This window comes from Coregonus clupeaformis, chromosome 16 (assembly GCF_020615455.1).
Source record: "Coregonus clupeaformis isolate EN_2021a chromosome 16, ASM2061545v1, whole genome shotgun sequence".
Lineage (NCBI taxonomy): Eukaryota > Metazoa > Chordata > Actinopteri > Salmoniformes > Salmonidae > Coregonus > Coregonus clupeaformis.
Window position 1 is genome coordinate 4104784 of NC_059207.1, and position 15043 is coordinate 4119826.

Consider the following 15043-nt stretch of genomic DNA (forward strand, 5'->3'; position numbering starts at 1 on the left):
ATTATCTTTCTCTTAGAGACGTTGACACGATAAGGATGTTGCTTGATAGGTGCAGCGTTTCCAACATTAATGTCATGTTCTAACACATTTGTACATGTAGGAACATCATTAAAAAGACACGGAAAGCTGTGTAATAGTCTCACAATATCATCTGACTGTCTGTCCGTTAAATGAATCAGGCTTGACGGGAGAGACAGCAGCATCTCTGAATTGGGCAATCTAGCACACTGCTGCTGAGTATTGCGCAACTCCAAACCATCTCCGTCCACATCATCAACATGACCTCCCACTACAGCCGTAGCAGCAATAGAGACAGCCGACTCGGCCAGTTTCTCTGGACTGTCTACCTGAGTGACGGGTCTGGTGTGGTATGTCTTCAACATGTTAACGTGGCACACACGAGATTGGCGTTTTCTATCAGGAGTCTGTATCACGTAGTCAGTTTCAGTTAGTTTCTTTTCAATGACATAAGGACCAGAGAAACGTGCTGACAATGACGCTCCTGGCACAGGCAACAATACAAGAACTCGGTCACCTGGCTGCAGTGAACGAGAAACAGCCTGTGTGTCATAGTGTCGTTTCATCCGTTTCTGTGAGGAAGACAGCGCTTCCTTTGCTAGAGCACAGGCAGCATGTAGGCACTCACGAAAGCGACTAACGTAGTCCAACACATTTTCTTTCACACACAACTCTTGTGACAAAAACTGATCCTTAAGGACTTTCATAGGTCCTCTCATGGTGTGTCCAAACACCAGTTCAGCTGGGCTGAACCCTAGGGATTCCTGTACTGTCTCACGGACAGCAAACAACACTAGAGGAACTCCCTCATCCCACTCTTTCTCAGATTCCAAGCAATATTTACGGAGCATAGACTTCAGGGTCTGATGCCATCGTTCAAGCGCACCCTGAGACTCTGGGTGATACGCGCTTGACACACGGTGTGTAACTGACAAGGACTTTAACACTTGTTTGAAAAGTTTAGAAAGGAAATTCGTACCCTGATCAGTTTGTATCACCTTAGGTAACCCAAAAGTTGAGAAGAATTTGATCAACGCTTTACTCACCACCGGAGCAGTAATCCTTCGCAGAGGAATGGCCTCTGGGTACCTGGTGGCCACACACATAATTGTCAACATAAACTGGTTACCAGATTTTGTTTTTGGTAATGGTCCAACACAATCAACCATCACATGTTCGAATGGTTCACCTATGGCCGGTATGGGACAAAGAGGCGCGGGGAAATAACCTGGTTCGGTTTCCCAACTACTTGACAGGTGTGGCAAGTCCGACAGAACTGAGCCACATCTTGTTTTAAGCCAGGCCAAAAGAAATGTCGCAAAACACGATCATAAGTCTTGGTGACGCCCAGATGTCCGGACCACTGGTGATCATGAGCGAGGATAAAACATTTTGTCGAAAGGCTGTAGGAATCACTATTTGGTAAACAGCATTCCAATCTTCGCCAGCGTCAACATGGGATGTCCATTTACGCATGAGGAGATTACCATCAATGAAGTATGCCATGTTTTTCTTCTTTAGCTCCTCCTCTGAGACAACACTAGAAAAACATTTAGCCAGGCTAATGTCAACCTGTTGGTTAGCGATCAGCTGCTCACGAGTAACTGGTAACTGTATGGCCTCAGCAACAAGTTCCACATCCTTCTTCCTTTCTCTGGGCTGTTGGTCAGACTGCACCAGCTTACCAGAGGTAGCACCCGAACTATCCTCTGGGTCACACTCTCTGAATAGAATCGTGTTCGACAAATCTATCACTTCACCCACTTGTCGTGCTTGAGCACGTGTGACAGCACAAGCGGGGAACACATCTGGATAACCCTGTGCCAGCTCCTCGGAGAGAGACTGGTCACTTTTATCCAATACCTCCAATATGGGTATTACCTTTCCTCCGGCAATATCGTTGCCCATTATAAATGTCACACCTTTTACTGGCAACATAGGGACGTACGCCCACTCTGAACAATCCACTGACTAACTCAGAGTGTACGTTCACAAAGTGCAATGGCACTGGGACAAATCCCATTTCAATTCCTTGTACTAACACATTGGAACCACAATATGTATTATTAGACAAGGGCAACACATCAGATAGTATGAACGACTGCGCCGCACCAGTATCTCTGAGGATTCTAACTGGACGCTGAGACGCTTCGTCATCTGATATAGAAACAAACCCCTCAAAAATGAACGGTTCATAACTGTGATCTGGGACAGGGACTTTCAAACCACATTCACTATGAGGCTTCTGTCTTGATTCCGGCCTTACAACCGCATCGAATCAGCCCAACACCCGTTGGCGGCCTGGCGTGCTGAGGCATCCCCGGTTTGCGTTTTAGCAGAAAGCAATCATTAACCATATGTCCCACCTTATGACAATAGAAACAGTGACGCACATCTTTTGGGCGTGCTGGATGTACTGCTGGTCGACTAGGATTAAAAGTTAGCAACTCCGCAACCCTGCCCTCCGGCCGAGCCGAAAACACGCTCTTATGCGTCAATACAAACTCGTCTGCCAATACAGACGCTTCCGACAGTGAGGATACTTTCTGTTCGTTCAGATAAACTACAATGCGTTCGGGCAAGCAATTTTTAAACTCTTCTAACAAGATTAACTCCCGTAGAGAGTTAAAATCAGTTACCTTACTAGCACTGTGCCATTTGTCAAACAGATTTCCTTTGTCTCTAGCAAACTCCACATAAGTCTGAGTAGGATACTTTTTATGAGACCTAAATCTCTGTCGATATGCCTCAGGAACAAGCTCATAGGCACGAAGAACAGTAGCTTTGACCACTTCATAATTCAAACTGTCTTCAAGAGGTAGCGCTGCCAGAACCTCTTGGGCTTTACCTGTTAGTTTACACTGAAGTAATAGGCACCATACCTCTTCGGGCCATTTCAATGCTACCGCTATACGTTCAAACACACTGAAATAGGAATCAACCTCTGACTCCCTAAACACAGGTACCAAGGTGATCTGCCTACTAATATCAAACGTAGCAGATGACACAGCTGGTGAGGATGGCTCACTAGCAGGCATAGTATTAGCAGAGACTAACCTCGCTGTTTCTGCCTCTAGTTCCATTTTACGCACCTCCAGTTCCATCTTACGCATCTCCAGTTCCATCTTACGCGTCTCCTGTTCTGCCTCTAGCTTACGCGTCTCCTGTTCTGCCTCTAGCTTACGCGTCTCCTGTTCTGCCTCTAGCTTACGCGTCTCCTGTTCTGCCTCTAGCTCCATTTTACGCATCTCCAGCTTGTCTTGCCTGATTTGTGCCCGCTCTTCCGCCTCCATTTGGAGCCGTGTCGAGCGGACATCCATCCTGGCATCACTGTCAGTCAGTGGGGAGAGTGGGTCATAACGGGGCAATGTGGCTGGAGCCTTAGTCTCGTCCTCAGACACTGATGGGCTTACAGGCGTAGCAACCACATCCCCTACAGGAGCAGCAGACTCAGGCGGCGGTAACTCAAGCACTCGCTCGTTTAACAATATCGCTAGCACTACTTCCCTAACTTCTGCTTTCACTAAACCCCTCGGTATGGGTACAGAAAAGTGGTCAGCCAAAGCCTGTAGATCCACTCTACGGCAATTATCAAAAACCTCCCACGTAGGGTTTTCCAAAATTGCCTCCAACTCAAAAGTAGCCATCCTACTAGCAACACGAGCCGTCGACTACTGAACACACAACAAAAAAAAAAGGTAGTACAGCTGCCAAGCTCAACACTGAACCAGACACTTACTAATTTGCATGAGTAGCACGGGATGGATCCCGGACGAGCCCCCACTTTATGTTACGAACCCCGTGGCTCTAAACGTCTAGGGTGGATGGACATGAGACCCGTAACATAAATTATGCAAATTAGGAGTGTGGCATGGAGCAGTGAGAACAAATGTGACACAACAACCATGAACTACCGTCAAACACAAATTGTTTATTTCAGAACACACGGTAAGGGTTTGGGAAAAAGGGCTGAGCAGGACCCAAGAAATGAAACAATAGTGTAAAACCCCCTAAACTGATCTAGCCTGCCTGAAGAACCGCTAGGCTACTGCTAGTCATACAAAAGTACAGTGGGTGGTCCGCTCCAGGTCTAACTAGTGTTTTTAGACAGATTTCTTCCTACGGGTAATGTACGCCCAAGGGCAACTAGCTTAAACTCCCCTTTTCCCAGAAACACACAAAGCTACCAAACAGGGTAATCAGCAATTAAGTAGTACACAATACACAGGACACCACAGTATCCGCACTCACATAACAAAACAGTAGTCTACCAGAATTACCAATCATAATAAACAGCAACTTAGTGAGTAACCAAAAACAGGACACCACCGTGTCCATACTCACAAACGGAAATATTCTCTCTCTGTCTCAACAAACACAAGACTGGTTTTTATACAATGGGATGTGTGATTGAACAAACGAGTAACAGGTGGTGCAATGCACAGGAATGTTCACTGATTGGTCCAATCAGCAGACACCTCAACGACCACCAATCAGGAACATACAGGACACCTGTGATTAGGGCAGAAGGAGAGAAACACACAAAAACACAGGATACCTGTATCCGTAACAAGAATAATGAAAAGGAACGGTGAGAACAAAATACACTGACAACCAATCCTACCGTCAAACACAAAACGTTTATTTTAAAACACACGGTAAACGCTTTGGGGAAAGGGGCTGAGCTGGACCAAAATAATGAAATAATAAATTCAAAAACCCCTAAACTGATCCTGCCTGCCTCAAGAATCGCTTAGCTTGCTACTAACTATACAAAAATGCAGTGGGTGGTCCGCTCATGTCTAACTAGTGTTTTTAGACAACGTTTTTCTACGGGTAAGGGCGACTTGCTAAAAATCCCCTTTTCCCAGGCACAAACAAACATGGGTAAAATAGGGACTAAACAGCAAACGAGTGACTAGACCATAGCAAACAAGACACCACAGTAATACATACTCACATGGAACAGGACAAAGTGAGATGTATGGGCTATGACTATGTGGTGTATGAAGGAACAAAGGTAGTCTGTCTATCAAAAAGGTATGTGACAAGAAGTTTGTGTAACCTAATGTGTGAGAAAGCAAAAAAAAGTATTGGTGAGAAACACAACTGACTGGGTTTTTAAACCAGGGGATGTGTGATGTGATTGGGTAATGAAAACCAGAAACAGGTGGTGCAATCAGGAGGAGTGTCCACTGATTGGTCCACCTCAGCAATCAGCAGATTAACTGATGGCTGACAGGTGGGACACACCAACGACCACCAATTAGGAACATAAGGGACACCTGTGATTAGGGCAGAAGGAGAGGAAAAACACAAATACACATACAGGATACCTGTATCCGTCACAAAATGGTTAGACCAGAAAGCGTGGAGACGGTAGTCCACACGTTTGAAATGGTTAGAACTTTGAATCTCAACACGAGGAGAAGAAAATAAACTCACTAGACCAGAACATTGCCAGTCTGGAGCTGTGCGTGAAAAGTGATCTAGAACTTTGACCAACCACACGAGGTGGGAAGAAGAAAATCCCATCTCAGACAATCATTAGAATGCATCTGAGTGTCTGTTCTATATGAACACTCCACTCCGAGCCAGGACAACTAAGAGTGGCGCAGTGGTCTAAGGCACTGCATCGCAGTGCTAGCTGTGCCACTAAAGATCCTGGTTCGAATCCAGGCTCTGTTGTAGCCGGCCGCGACCGGGAGACCCATGGGGCGGCGCACAATTGGTCCAGGGTAGGGGAGGGAATGGCCGGCAGGGATGTAGCTCAGTTGGTAGAGCATGGCGTTTGCAACGCCAGGGTTGTGGGTTCGATTCTCACGGGGGGCCAGTATGAAAAATAATGTATGCACTCACTAACTGTAAGTCGCTCTGGATAAGAGCGTCTGCTAAATGACTAAAATGTAAAATGTTAATTCCAGAGATGGTAACTCTATAAACAACTTCTTACGTGGTGCCCCAAATCCTAATGAGTTAATTGTTACATTATTAATTTAATCGAGTAACAATTAAACATAGTTGATTCGATAAATAACAGTCATCATTAATGAAAGCCAAGTCACGACAGAATACTTATTTAAATAAGGTATTTATTTTTGCACAAAAAAATATTTAATCCATTTTAGAATAAGGCTGTAATGTAACAAAATGTGGAAAAAGGGAAGGGGTCTGAATACTTTCCGAATGCACTGTGTGTGTTTGTTATATATATATATATATATATATATATATATATATATAGACATACAGTGGGGAAAACAAGTATTTGATTCACTGCCGATTTTGCAGGTTTTCCTACTTACAAAGCATATAGAGGTCTGTAATTTTTTATCATAGGTACACTTCAACTGTGAGAGACGGAATCTAAAACAAAAATCCAGAAAATCACATTGTATGATTTTTAAGTAATTAATTTGCATTTTATTGCATGACATAAGTATTTGATACATCAGAAAAGCAGAACTTAATATTTGGTACAGAAACCTTTGTTTGCAATTACAGAGATCATATGTTTCCTGTAGGTCTTGACCAGGTTTGCAGACACTGCATCAGGGATTTTGGCCCACTCCTCCATACAGACCTTCTCCAGATCCTTCAGGTTTCGGGGCTGTCGCTGGGCAATACGGACTTTCAGCTCCCTCCAAAGATTTTCTATTGGGTTCAGGTCTGGAGACTGGCAAGGCCACTCCAGGACCTTGAGATGCTTCTTACGGAGCCACTCCTTAGTTGCCCTGGCTGTGTGTTTCGGTCGTTGTCATGCTGGAAGACCCAGCCACGACCCATCTTCAATGCTCTTACTGAGGGAAGGAGGTTGTTGGCCAAGATCTCGCGATACATGGCCCCATCCATCCTCCCCTCAATACGGTGCAGTCGTCCTGTCCCCTTTGCAGAAAAGCATCCCCAAAGAATGATGTTTCCACCTCCATGCTTCACGGTTGGGATGGTGTTCTTGGGGTTGTACTCATCCTTCTTCTTCCTCCAAACACGGCGAGTGGAGTTTAGACCAAAAAGCTCTATTTTTGTCTCATCAGACCACACGATCTTCTCCCATTCCTCTTCTGGATCATCCAGATGGTCATTGGCAAACTTCAGATGGGCCTGGACATGCGCTGGCTTGAGCAGTGGAACCTTGTGTGCGCTGCAGGATTTTAATCCATGACGGCGTAGTGTGTTACTAATGGTTTTCTTTGAGACTGTGGTCCCAGCTTTCTTCAGGTCATTGACCAGGTCCTGCCATGTAGTTCTGGGCTGATCCCTCACCTTCCTCATGATCATTGATGCCCCACGAGGTGAGATCTTGCATGGAGCCCCAGACCGAGGATGATTGACCGTCATCTTGAACTTCTTCCATTTTCTAATAATTGCGCCAACAGTTGTTGCCTTCTCACCAAGCTGCTTGCCTATTGTCCTGTTGCCCATCCCAGCCTTGTGCAGGTCTACAATTTTATCCCTGATGTCCTTACACAGCTCTCTGGTCTTGGCCATTGTGGAGAGGTTGGAGTCTGTTTGATTGAGTGTGTGGACAGGTGTCTTTTATACAGGTAACGAGTTCAAACAGGTGCAGTTAATACAGGTAATGAGTGGAGAACAGGAGGGCTTCTTAAAGAAAAACTAACAGGTCTGTGAGAGCCGGAGACATTGGCTCGAAGGGGCGAAACACCCTTTCCTCGTCTGGACAGACCACCGTAACCTGGAGTATATTCGGGCAGCGAGGAGGCTGAATCCTCGCCAGGCCAGGTGGTGCCCTCTTCTTCACCCGGTTTGATTTCCCACTCTCATACATTCTGGGTACGAAGAACGTGAAGGCAGACTTACTGTCTCGGCTGTATGACACAGAGGAGAGGCCCAGAGACAACACCCCCATACTCCCGGCCTCATGCATTGTGGCGCCGGTAGTATGGGCGATGGACGCAGATATAGCGCAGGCATTATGCACAGATCCATCTCCACCGCAGTGTCCAGCTGGGCTGCAGTACGTGCCTGCGCTTATCCGTGATCGTCTGATCTACTGGGCACACACGTCACCCTCCTCTGGTCATCCAGGTATCGGTCGTACAATGCGCTGCCTGACCGAGAAGTACTGGTGGCCTACCTTGGCTAAGGACGTGAGGGTATATGTTTCCTCATCCTCAGTGTTCGCCCAGAGTAAGGCACCTAGACACCTCCCAGCGGATAAGCTACAACCTTTACCAGTTCCACAACGACCATGGTCTAACCTGAGTATTGATTTTCTCACTGATCTTCCCCCCTCCCAAGGTAACACTACGATCCTGGTCGTTGTAGACCGCTTTTCAAAGTCCTGCCGCCTCCTTCCTCTGCCCGGTCTCCCCACAGCCCTACAAACTGCGGAGGCTCTGTTTACTCACGTCTTCCGGCACTACGGGGTACCAGAAGATATAGTGTCTGACCGAGGTCCCCAGTTCACATCTAGAGTCTGGAAGGCGTTCATGGAACATCTGGGGGTCTCGGTCAGCCTGACCTCTGGTTTTCACCCCGAGAGCAATGGGCAGGTGGAAAGGGTGAATCAAGATGTGGGTAGGTTCCTGCAGACCTCCTGTCAGGACCGGCCGGGGGAGTGGTCGGTGTTGCTGCCATGGGCAGAATATGCTCAGAACTCTCTCCGCCAATGACTGGTTTCGGCGCGCGGAGGAGACTTGGGCCGCTGCCCACGTTCGCCTCCAGCACGCCGTGCGTCGTCAGAAGGCCAACGCTGACCGCCACCGCAGGGAGGCCCCGGTGTTCTCGACCCGGAATCTGCCCCTCCGTCTGCCCTGCCGGAAGCTGAGCCCGCGGTTTGTGGGGCCGTTTAAAGTCCTGAGGAGAATAAATGAGGTGACATACAGGTTGTTACTCCCCCCTGATTACCGTATTAACCCCTCGTTTCATGTCTCTCATCAGGCCAGTGGTAGCTGGTCCGCTCCAGGAGTGGGAGGGTTACGGTCCGGAGGAACGTTGCTGGGTCCCAAGGCGGGACATCCTCGATCCCTCCCTGTTGAGGGATTTCCATCATCGCCATCCGACTCGCCCTGCTCCTCGTCCTCCTGGCCGTCCCCGAGGCCGGGGTCGACACAATGCTGGAGCCGCATTGTGGGGGGGGACTGTCACGACTTCCGCCGAGGCTTCGGCGTTCGTCGTCACCGGAGTACTAGCTACTGCCGATCCAATTCTTATCACTCCACTTGTCATGTCTTGTCAATCACACACACCTGGTGCTCATTCCCCTAATTAGTATGTGTATAAGTGTTCCCTCTGTTCCCCTTGTCTTTGTGAGTGATTGTTTTTGTTGTGAGAGCGTGTAGCTCGGTTGAGCTACATTTCACTGTGTTATTGCCAAGGTGGCTGTTTTCCCTTGTACAGTTTTGTTTGACGCTTGGGGCGTTTGATTTATGTAAACGGATTAAACTCTGGACATCGGTATTTTACCTCCTGCGCCTGACTGCTTCTTTCACACCTCGTCACAATATAATGTATGTATATATGTGTATATGTATATATATGTGTGTGTGTGTGTGTGTGTGTGTGTGTGTGTGTGTGTATATATATATATATATATACACATACATATACATATATGTGTGTATGTGTGTATATATATATTTACACTTACAAAAAAATATATGGAGGATTGGAAATGATGCAGACAATTACATTGATGGAAGCTACAATTTATCTGCAATATTAATACTGATCTACCCCCTAAAAAATAAAATACAAAATAAATAAATACAGAAATGTTTTGGTACCCTTCCCCAGATCTGTGCCTCGACACAATCCTGTGTCCGAGCTCTACGGACAATTCCTTCGACCTCATGGCTTGGTTTTTGCTCTGACATGCACTGTCAACTGTGGGACCTTATATAGACAAGTGTGTGTCTTTCCAAATCATGTCTAATCAACTGAATTTACCACAGGTGGACTCCAATCAAGTTGTAGAAACATCTCTAGGATGATCAATGGAAACAGGAAGCACCTGAGCTCAATTTCGAGTCTCATAGCAAAGGGTCTGAATACTTATGTAAATAAGGTTTTTCAGTTTTTTATTTTTAATACATTTGCAAACATTTCTAAAAACCTGTTTTGGCTTTGTCATTATGGGGTATTTTTGTGTAGATTGATGAGGAAATAAATCAATTAAATCAATTTTAGAATAAGGCTGTAACATAACAAAATGTGTAAAAAGGGAAGGGGTCTGAATACTTTCCAAATGAACTGTATATAGCCACCACTCGCCCTTTTTTCAGTCTGTCACATCTGAAGATGTTGTAATCAATCAAGTCAATGTCCTTATCCGGGATTGAACCATTTAGCCAAGTCTCTGTGAGAACCAGAATATCAGGGCTCATGTCATGCACCCAGATATCAAGAAGGTCCATCTTTGACATCAAGCTTAGCACTTTATATGTAACAGCCCAAGCCCTCTACCCGATTTGAAAACAGCGGGGATATCTATATTTATGGTATTTGAAATAATAGCACTGGACGAGCTGACCACAGAGCTGACCACAGTATTTAGCATTTTATTAGGATCACCATTAGCTACAGCCAAAGCTGCAGCTACTCTTCCTGGAGTCCACACAAAACATAAAACGTGACATAATACAGAACATTAATAGACAATTACAGCTGAAGGACAGAGCTACATAAAATGGCTTAATAAATAGCATTAATAGACAGGTACATAACTACATACATTTCAAGTAAGAATACACTTTCAAAATCATAATAACGGCAACACTGCAGTCATCCATTTTGTTTTAGTTGTTTACTGTTACAATTGCAGATCCTAATCTCTCAGAACCAGTTGTTCTGTAAACACTAGTGAGAATCTCACAGCATTGGGAACCACCCGTGTCCTTGGTTCTCCCGTTTGACGTCAATACTATTCATAATAATAATAATAATGTGATTCATAGATGCTACTGAATGCTAGTGCAATGAAAACGGATGAAAATGGAAATGCAACAGTTCCCCAGCTAAGGCTTCAATCACAGTTTTCACCCTAGCGACTGTGCCATTCAGCTCATAAATGAGCTACAGATGGAGTTTCCTCCCCGCTAAGGCTTCAATTTAATCCTTCAATTGAAATTTCCCATTTGGGCTAACAGTAACAGAGCTAACAGTGGATTGTGGGGGTTTGCAGTTGATAAACATTTTCAAATGTTGGATATCCCCACTCTGGCTGGATTCCAATAGGAATTACACATCCCTTGCAAGCCAGCATAATGTGACTTGCAGGCCTGAATTTCAGGCCACCTGCACTAGGGTAAAACTAGGCCTTAATAAATAAGGTCTTATGAAATATTTATTGTTTTTTCTTAAATAATACAATTTACAACATATTTGCTTAGGATCTTACTTGGTGAAGGCCAGAGGACTGAAAATGAATGCAACAACCATGTCACTAACAAATACAGTCATGGGTAGTAACTCTTTACGATTCACTCAAAAAGACAAGGCACACTGGGAAATATGCAAATAAGGCTTTACACTGAGCAACGCGTTAATTCAAAATTGAAAAGTGTGGACCCATATAGACACTGGAGAGGAGATCATCTGATGTGTAATATCTGGTCAGAACGACCTGGTTGTGTCACGTTCAGGGATTTGACAGTAATGAAACCAACACACACAAAAACACATGGACTCATTATCTCCTGATATTCTCATCTCTCCCTCCTCTCTTTTTCTCTCACCCTTCTTCTCTCGCTCTCTCTACCATTCTCTTCCACTTCTCTATCTCTCCCTCTCCCCCTCTCTCTCACAAACACTTTTTCTCCTTTGTAGTGTTATCTTTCCTTGGCCTCCCTCCTTCCTATTTTCTCTTCCTACTGGCACTCTGTAGCAAGTCTTGGCTTGTCTGGACTGAGTGATGTCTTCATCACAGATCTCCTGTGTCTGTGGCTCTTTCCAGTTTCAAGTGTCTCCCTCCCCTCATTGTGGAGCTGTGAGAAACTGTGTCCTTTTGATCCGCTGGAGTTCTGTGGTGTGAGGAGAGCTAAGCTAGCTCCAGAGCCAAAAGGAGGGTGAGAGGGATAATAAGAGGGTGGGAGGGAGAGAGAGGGAGAAGAAGAGGGTAGGAGAGAGAGAGAGGGAGAAGAAGAGGGTAGGAGAGAGAGAGAGGGAGAAGAAGAGGGTGGGAGAGAGAGAGGGAGAAGAAGAGGGTGGGATAGAGAGAGAGGGATAATAAGAGGGTGGGAGGGAGAGAGAGGTAGAATAAGAGGGTGGGAGGGAGAGAGAGGGAGAAGAAGAGGGTAGGAGAGAGAGAGAGGGAGAAGAAGAGGGTGGGAGAGAGAGAGAGGGAGAAGAAGAGGGTGGGAGAGAGAGAGGGAGAAGATGAGGGTGGGATAGAGAGAGAGGGATAATAAGAGGGTGGGAGGGAGAGAGAGGTAGAATAAGAGGGTGGGAGGGAGAGAGAGGGAGAAGAAGAGGGTGGGAGAGAGAGAGAGAGAATAAGAGGGTAAGAGGATGGGAGAGAGAGCGAGAGAGGGGTGCAGTAGGGAGATGCAGGAAAGTGGTAATTACCTTGTTTAACAGCAGAGAACTGGAATACGTGTGTGTGCGTGCGCATGTTTGTGTAAGCTCCCAGGAGAGGGAGAATCTTATAAAGAGAGAGAACCCAGCAGGTGAGAATGAGTCCATTCCCATTGAACAACTCTGGGGAATCCAACCCAGGGCTTAAATCCATATAATATAGGCACTGTTAAACTGCTATTGCTATACTGAACAAAAATATAAACGCAACATGCAACAATTTCAAAGATTTTATTGAGTTACAGTTCATAGAAGGAAATCAGTCAATTGAAATGAATTCATTAAAACCTAATCTATGGATTTCATATGACTGGGCAGGGGTGCAGCAATGGATTAGCCTTGCAGGGCATGGGCCAACCCACTAGGCAGCCACACCTGTCAGGTGGATGGATTATCTTGGCAAAGGAGAAATGCTCACTAACAGGGATGTAAACAAATGTGTGCACAAAATTTGAGCAAAATAATTTTGTGCATATGGAAAAATTCTGGGATTGTTTATTTCAGCTCATGAAACATGGGACCAACACTTTACATGTTGCGTTTATATTTTTGTACAGTGTATGTAACAAAACACAGAAGAGCTGCATTTTGATTGGAGACATACCATCAGAGAGAGTTTCCTTTCAATACCATGTGACCAAGGTGAAAAAGTTACAGTTTGATCCCCCTAATGATTTGAATAGATGTTGTGGAAGAGGAGAGTTGACACCATGTGTGCCTTCTTCTCCCCCAGGCAAATTGCCTCAAAATGCTTGTTTTGGACGATGAAAGACCGAAATGACCATAAATACTTAAAAAGTTGAAAAGGGCACAAATATTCAATCAATGACATTTATTTTATAAAGCCCTTTTTACATCAGCAGTTGTACGATTTTCACCTGAAAATGCATACTGTGTGAACGCGTAGTGAAGTAAATACCAAAGGTATGTGGACACCTGCTCGTTGAACATCTCATTCCAAAATCATGGGCATTAATATGGAGTTGGTCCCCCTTTTGCTGCTATAACAGCCTCCACTCTTCTGGGAAGGCTTTCCACTAGATGTTGGAACATTGCTGCGGGGACTTGTTTCCATTCAGCCACAAGAGCATTAGTGAGGTCGGGCACTGATGTTGGGCGATTAGGCTCGCAGTTGGCGTTCCAATTCATCCCAAAGGTGTTCGATGGGGTTGAGGTCAGGGCTCTGTGCAGGCCAGTCAAGTTCTTCCACACCAATCTCGACAAACCATTTCTGTATGGAACTTGCTTTGTGCACGGGGGCATTGTCATGCTGAAACAGGAAAGGGCCTTCACCAAACTGTTACCACAAAGTTGAAAGCACAGAATCGTCTAGAACGTCATTGTATGCTTAGTATTAAGAGTTCCCTTCACTGGAACTAAGGGTCCTAGCCCGAACCATGAAAAACATCCCCAGAACATTATTCTTCCTCCACCAAACTTTACAGTTGGCACTGTCCATTCGGGCCGGTAGCGTTCTCCTGGCATCCGTCAAACCCAGATTTGTCCGTCGGACTGCCAGATGGTTTAGCGTGATTCATCACTCCAGAGAACGCGATTCCACTGCTCGAGAGTCCAATGGCGGCGAGCTTTACACCACTCCAGCCAACGTTTGGAATTATGCATGGTGATCTTAGGCTTGTGTGCGGCTGCTCGGCCAATTTAAACCCATTTCATGAAGCTCCCGATCAACAATTATTGTGCTGACGTTGCTTCCAGAGACAGTTTGGAACTCGTTAGTGAGTGTTGCAACCGAGGACAGACAATTTTTACGCGCTTCAGCACTTGACGGTCCCATTCTGTGAGCTTGTGTGGCCTACCACTTCGAGGCTGAGCCGTTGTTGCTCCTAGACGTTTCCACTTCACAATAACAGCACTTACAGTTGACCAGGGCAGCTCTAGCAGGGCAGAAATTTGACGAACTGACTTGTTGGAAAGTTGGCATCCTATGATGGTGCCAGTAAGGCCATTCTACTGCCAATGTTTGTCTATGGAGATTGCATGACTGTGTGCTCGAATTTATACACCTGTCAGCAACATGTGTGTCTGAAATAGCCAAATCCACTAATTTGAAGGGGTTTTCACATACTTTTGGCCATGTAGTGTATATTGTTTAATAATCTACATTGATAATACTTAAACAATGTGCAATCAAGTATGTTGGGATTAGCTGACTAAGATCAAGAAATGGTAATGAGAAGCGAATAATAAAGCAAGTATTTAATTAACATAGTAGCGTTAACAAGTTCCATAATACAAGGAGAAATCATAAGTTCCAAAGCATTACTGACATTAAACAGGCATTATTCTAGGCATAAAGATCTTTGAGTTACAAGACTAAGCATGAACAAAACATGTCTACTCAGTCCGAAGGCCGAGCAGCCTAAAGAAGAGCGTTTTCATTCAAACCGTTTCCGTAGGGCAAGAGATCGAACAAAATACCTTTCGTTACATTTATACCATTTGAAGGTATACCTTTTCAAACCAAAACCAT